The sequence below is a fragment of the Mus pahari genome, chromosome 9, assembly GCF_900095145.1.
Source record: "Mus pahari chromosome 9, PAHARI_EIJ_v1.1, whole genome shotgun sequence".
In the NCBI taxonomy this organism is placed as follows: Eukaryota; Metazoa; Chordata; class Mammalia; order Rodentia; family Muridae; genus Mus; species Mus pahari.
In genome coordinates, this window is record NC_034598.1 from 80,355,939 (window position 1) to 80,362,582 (window position 6,644).

General features: G+C 42.4%; 1 long non-coding RNA gene across 1 annotated transcript in view; it reads left to right on the forward strand.

The window, feature by feature from the left end:
- LOC110326831 overlaps positions 1–5,730 on the forward strand; it is a 21,792-nt gene extending 16,062 nt beyond the window's left edge. Inside the window, exon 3 of the long non-coding RNA XR_002380795.2 lies at positions 2,262–5,730. This is a non-coding gene — a long non-coding RNA (uncharacterized LOC110326831). The remainder of the gene's footprint in view (positions 1–2,261) is intronic.
- Positions 5,731–6,644: the final 914 nt, after the last annotated feature.

The window sequence follows — 6,644 nt, forward strand, 5'->3', positions numbered from 1 at the left end:
ATAATAGCCAGAAGCTGGAAAGAACCCAGATGTCCCTCAACAGAGGAATGGATACAGAAAATGTGGTACATTTACACAATGGAGTACTACTCAGCTATTGAAAACAATGAAGTTTTGAAATTCTTGGGCAAATGGATGTATCTGTGTGGGCCTGGGTACCAGAGGTTTTCTATGGAGATCTCTACCCAGGCCAGGTGGGAAGGCCCCAGAGGGGGGAAAGTGAGTGCAGGCAGGGAGACAAAGCCTTTGCTACACCTTCCAGGTCCAAGCCTCTCTGAACTGAGTCAGGTCAGACTGGGTCTGGGAAAAGCTGACAATCCAGTGAGGAATGAGGTGAGCCCACACCTCTTCTGTGGGGGTTGTAGGAGCGGTAACTCTGGCAGGAGCCAGGGTCCAGGAACAAACTCCTTCCATCCCATGTAAGTGAATTATCACTACCGGGTCCCTGGGTTCAAGATCTAGCCTCAACTGGAAACCAGGCTGTTTGAGCGCAGCCCATTGCCCCACATATCTGGAGGATATCATCCTGAGTGAGGTAACCCAATCACAAAAGTCACTTGATGTGCACTCACTGATAAGTGGATATTAGTCCAGAAACTTAGAATACCCAAAATACAATTTGCAAAACACAAGAAAATCAAGAAGAAGAAAGATCAATGTGTGGATACTTCATTCCTTCTTAGAAAGGGAACAAAGCTGGGCGTGGTGGTGCACACCTTTAATCCCAGCACTCGGGAGGCAGAGGTAGGCTGATTTCTGAGTTCGAGGCCAGCCTGGTCTACAAAGTGAGTTCCAGGACAGCTAGGGCTACACAGAGAAACCCTGTCTTGAACCCCCCCCCCAAAAAAAAAGAATAGGGAACAAAATACCCATGGAAGGAGTTACAGAGACAAAGTTTGGAGCTGAGACAAAATGATGGATCATCCAGAGACTAACACACCCAGGGATTCATCCCATAATCAGCCACCAAATCTAGACACTATTGAATATGCCAGCAAGATTTTGCTGAAAGGACCCTGATTATAGCTGTCTTGTGTGAGGCTATGCCAGTGCCTGGCAAATACTGAAGCTCACAGTCATCTATTGGATGGAACACAGGGCCCCCAATGGAGGAGCTAGAGAAAGTACCCAAGGAGCTGAAGGGGGCTGCAACCCTNTAGGNGNAACAACAATATGAACTAACCAGTACCCCCAGAGCTCGTGTCTCTAGCTGCATATGTAGCAGAAGATGGCCTAGTCGTTGGCCATCATTGGGAAGAGAGGCCCCTTGGTCTTGCAAACTTTATATGCCCCAGTACAGGGGAACGTCAGGGCCAAGAAGCAGGAGTGGGTGGGTAGGGGAGCAGGGTGGGGGGAGGATATAGGGGACTTTGGGGATAGCATTTGAAATGTAAATGAAGAAAATATCTAATAAAAATTGAAAAAAAAATAAAGAAATTAAAAACTGTGTAGAAGTCAATGAAAATGAATACACAGCATGCCCAAATGTATGGGACACAGTGAAAGCAGTGCTAAGAGGAAAGTTTATAACACTACATGCCTATATTTAAAAAAGAGAGAGAGAGACTCCTGGAATACTAAACATCCTTCACTACAGAACATTTACTTAGTCTGTGTTCTGGAAGAAGTAAGCAAGATAGAATTAGGCATGCATAGTATTGGTTAAAGGAAATGGGGTTTAAGAACAACGAAGAAAGAGGTAAACTGGGAGAGACTTCAGACTGGTATAACCCCTACAATACAGCTGCAAGAAAAGCACAGTACAGCTGTAAGGAAGCCTTGGCCATATCACTAAGGAGGCTCAGGTGAATGGACAATGACTTTTGAGAAGTCCCAGGTTAGACAGACACTGCTTTGTTCAGCCATTGGTGGGGAGCAATTCTGAAGATTATAGCTTGTAGCTTAAGGTCTCTGATGAACCCCCAAGATGCAACACTTGGGGAACTGTTGAATAACTATAGTTCTCTCTATCTCTCCAAAGATATATACACACACACACATATATATACATATATACATATTGATAATTGATATATAGAATCTATAGATAGATTAGATAGATGATATATATATAGAGAGAGAGACAGAGAGAGACAGAGAGAGAGACAGAGAGAGACAGAGAGAGAGAGACAGGTAGATACCATATAGTGTATACATATTAAATATATATTAAAACTAATATAAAATAATATAAAAATAATTGATATATGCCAAGAATATGTTTTGATGTTGTCCCTTTTATCTCTTTTCTTTTCAACCAGGATACTGGATACAAAATAAGAAAATCTGAGAGATTAAAACTCAAGAGTTGAGTTCCAGCCTGGAAAACAGGATGAAAGAACTTTCCAGCCTGCACCAATGTTCACAGTTCTGATTGAATTACAAAATTTTTCTTCTTTTGAACTCAGAAGTCACTTGGAAACTTTGGGGGAAGTTTCACCACATCCTTTAAGTCTTTCATCTGGTTAGCAGGAGAGATACATTAGAACTTAGAGAAGTCTCTGAGCCTCCAGTATCAGTAGCCTTGCCAGAAATCTACCCCTAAGGCTTCTTGGCCAGGCTTCATTGTCAGTGTGGTTCACGTTCACAGTTTTACCTTCAGCTAGCCATATTTTCCCAGATGGTCTTAAACTATTTGCTGAATTTTGGGTTTTTTTGTCTTGTCTTATTAGATTTTGTTTGTTTGGTTGGTTTGTTTGTTTATTTTGCAGAGAATTTTCAGACTTTTCTGTTAGGTAAATTTTATATTACCATTAAGAAATGCTTTCCAAGTTGTGCATTGCCAAGTAACTGCTTTTCACTATTCTAGTTTCCTTGGAATTTTGGTATTTTTATTTTGTGTCTTGATCTTTGGACATGAACCACACCATTATTAGTTTCTACTGGAGATATTTGTGTGTTGTGTGTACTTGATAATGTGTGGCATGTGTACTTGATAATGTGTAGGTCTTCACATACGTGCACATGAGTGTAGACGACAGAGGTTGACTTTGGGTGTTTTCCTCCATCATTCTTCCACCTTAGGTTTTGACCCAAGGTCTCTCACTGAACCTGTGATTCATCAGTTCAGGCAGGCAGGCTAGCTAACAAGTTTCCCAGATCTACCTGTCTGCCCTCTCAGGCCTGGGGTTATCGGACATATTAGATGAGCACTTTACTAGCTGAGTCATCTACGACACCCCGTGGAAACAATGTATCCAGAGGATTCTTATCTGGGTCTTTCTTCTTCTTTATCTACTTTATCTTTTTTCTAAGTATCCTTTCCTGGCATTTGTTACATCACAAGCTTTTGTATCTGTATTTCTTGACTCCTTCCTTGTTATTTCAGTCCTGCTTTCACTTTCTTGATATCTTAGCATGGACTTTTACAGCATCTTGTGTGGGCAGCTGCTCCTCCATGACCTCTATGGGCCTCTCCTCTTGATAAAGTACTTTATTAAGGCAAACTGAAGCTCCTGTCACTCAGTCAGTTTCAGAGCTGCAAGTGCTACTTACCATTCTCCTCCATAGTCAATGGCAAGTTCTGTGTCCCTTAGGTTGTTTCTTCCATAAGCCTAAGGGCTTTGCTTGTATGAACCAAATCCTCGTTCCTGAATTTAAAAAAAAAAAAAATGTGTATCGGTAATTATTTACATCTTACTCTGGAATTGCTGCACATATCCTTCCAAGTTACAATTTGGAATCAAAATATTCCCAGATCAATCACCTATATGTTTTTCTCTGCCTAGCATCATTTTGGTTTCCTATTGCTCAGATACCACTGCCAAGATGGGAAATCTTTGCCTGCTCATACCTGGATCCAGAGTTCAAAATGGCCAAATAGTAGCTCTAACTTATAGTCTAGGGGGACTCTTATTGTGTCTCCTGGCAGAAATGCATCCCATTTGGAAGCCAGGACTTTTATACCTTCAGTGTACAGAGTTTTGGGGACTGGAAAGTGTCCCCTAACAAGTCAGTAGAACTGGTCTTCAGTGGGGTAGTTTCTGCTTTCTCTGTTTTGTTCTTGGAACCATGTATTTGTTCTTAGTAGGGACAATAATCCGAGCCAGTATATGTACTGTTTCCTGAAGGATGGCATTTCATCCTTCTGAAACCCTGCTTCTGAACTGGCACTTCAGTTAGACCATTATCACACTGAAAGCAAACATTAGAGTTAAACAGTTAGGTCAGAAACATCGAGAAAGGTAAATAAGAAGGCTTGCACCTGACTATGAAATAGCCAAGCTGAGCAGATAAGAGAAGAAGCAGAACTCTGGGCTGTTTCAGCAGGGCCCAGGAGCCCCACCCTCTCCTGCAGAAACATGTGTAAGGTATTGTTGCCCTTTCCCTTAGTAAACATCTAAAATTTACAGGTAGTTAAACCTCATGGATAACCATGCATCTAATTGTAACAGACTGAATTGTGGGTAATGGCTTCTGAGAAAGCCTCCATCTTTTTTAGGAGGGCAACCTCTCCAGACTGCCCCAGGGATAGACAAAGGAGAACTGGTGGACAAAGTCCAGATGCTAGAGGCATCCCTTGGCCATTGCCACTTGGCTCACAGTACCCTCCCATCTTACCTTTGCCTTCCCGCCTGCTACAGTAAACCTCAATAACTTGTTTGTCTTACCTGTTCCCTAATGTGAATCTCTTTACTTGAGATTGGAGGACATGTGGGAGGAGACATCTCTAACACCATCAGTAGGTTGCCTGGTGATGTGTCAAGCTGAATAACACTGTTGATTCCCTGGACATGAGTTCACATGTTATCTTTTTACTGTGAAGTAGGTCCCGTTTGCATGCTGTTGAATTGGACCCCATACCTGTGATTCAGGCATTCTTTAAGGCCCTAAGTAATGATAATATAGGCCAAGGCTCTGAAAGGCATAACAAGTCCATACCCAGAATAAGTATTCACCCCTGTTGGGATAGACCACTAGCTACTCCAAAATGGAAAGAGCCCATGTTATTGACCAGGTATCTGATTTGTCTCAAGTAATACTGTGGTATTGAGAACACAGTGTACGCCTCTGTTCCTAAAAGGTTCCTTAGAAACAGATGTAGATATGGATTGGCTTTTGTAGCTGGGAATTTATGTTGTGACTCACATATAGCCTCCTGTACAAACATGACAATCATGTTGTCTTAGTGACAGTTCTAGAGTAGGCCATGACAAACACTTGCTTAACACCAACTAATAGAATCCTTTGTCAGTTTGAATTTTTCTGTTTCTCTTCCATGATGGATGTTCTCTAGTCAGAATGAACATGTCATTAACCGCTAAGCAAGACAGGCACCTTTAGGGATAGAATCCTATGTTGATGCACCTTCAGGGTATCCTTTCTTTATTTGCAGCTAAGGCTCTATGGCATAAGCAGCAGTGCATTCCTTGAGGCGTGTTTACTCATTTTTTTTTTTTTGTCTACTCATTTTTTGCTCAGCAAGCTCCAGGATGTGTCTACTATAGCCTCTTTTAAAACTATGACCTTGAACTGAGTCTGCTCAGGGATGTACTCCTTAACTAAGCTTGCTATTGTTCAGTCTTGGGCCAACCTTTATGTGAGTGAATGTGTATAGGCTCTCTGAATAAAATTCCCATGCTTTCTTTGTTGGAAGATGTTTGGAAAGGACATCTTATCTCTTTCTCTACTCTATTTATATATTGACTGTGATTATTTTGGCTTGCACTCAATGATATGTAACCCCATTATATTTGATTACAATATAATAAAGATCCTCACCCCATGTGACCTCATATCTCCATTTCTATACCTCTCTTCCTTACTCCATTGTCTCTGACCTTCCAGTCTTCTCTGCTGAGAAAGTCTATATAGGATGATCATGCCATCAAACACTTGAAACTAGCAACAGTAACACTGAGAAACTGAAGTGGAAATTTAAGGGCTCTTTGGAAAGTCATTTGTATTGATGGTGTTTTGCTGGGGCAAACACGTGTAGTAAGATTCTCCTGAAGCAGACCCAGGTGAAAGGATGCTCTGCTAAAGCAAGCACGTGAACGGACATGTGATGAAGGAGTCTTAGCTAACTACACACATGAATTGGTCTGCCTTTTGTTGGGACTCCATAGAAAGAAACGCACCAAAAAACTTCTGGTGTGCTGTGGCTTTCTGCTGCCAAGGACTCGGGTCAATTAGCAGAGAGATGTCAGCTGATACAGACTCACATGCTGAGGCAAGACCTGTGGAGGACACCTGATGTTTGGAGGAAATATAAGTAGGACTCACTGGACAGTGACCAGGGCTTGGTGTAGAGCTGGCTGGGCAACACTTGTTGGTCTGGAATCTTCTCTGACCTTCGCTGAGAGAGGCACAGCTGAGAACTTGTCCTGACACCCCTGCTGGTCCAAATCCCTCCTGCTGACTTGTGCCAGTTTGGCTGAGGCATGGCTGTGTCTGCTAGGACATGCCACCGCTGCTGTTTGCTATGCCAGCTCTACCGAACTGGACTGCTGGTGTATTTGTGAAGTGTTTGTCAGTGATAGAGCTGCTGCTGCTGATCTGTGGACTGAACTGCCAATTTCCTGACAACACAGATGTGATTTGGTCCAAAGAACCATTTCTAAACAGGTCCACTTCCTCTATATCCTTTCTTTTCTACTACCTCTGGTGGGTGGTGGGCTACAAGGGAACTTAAAGTGCTTAAG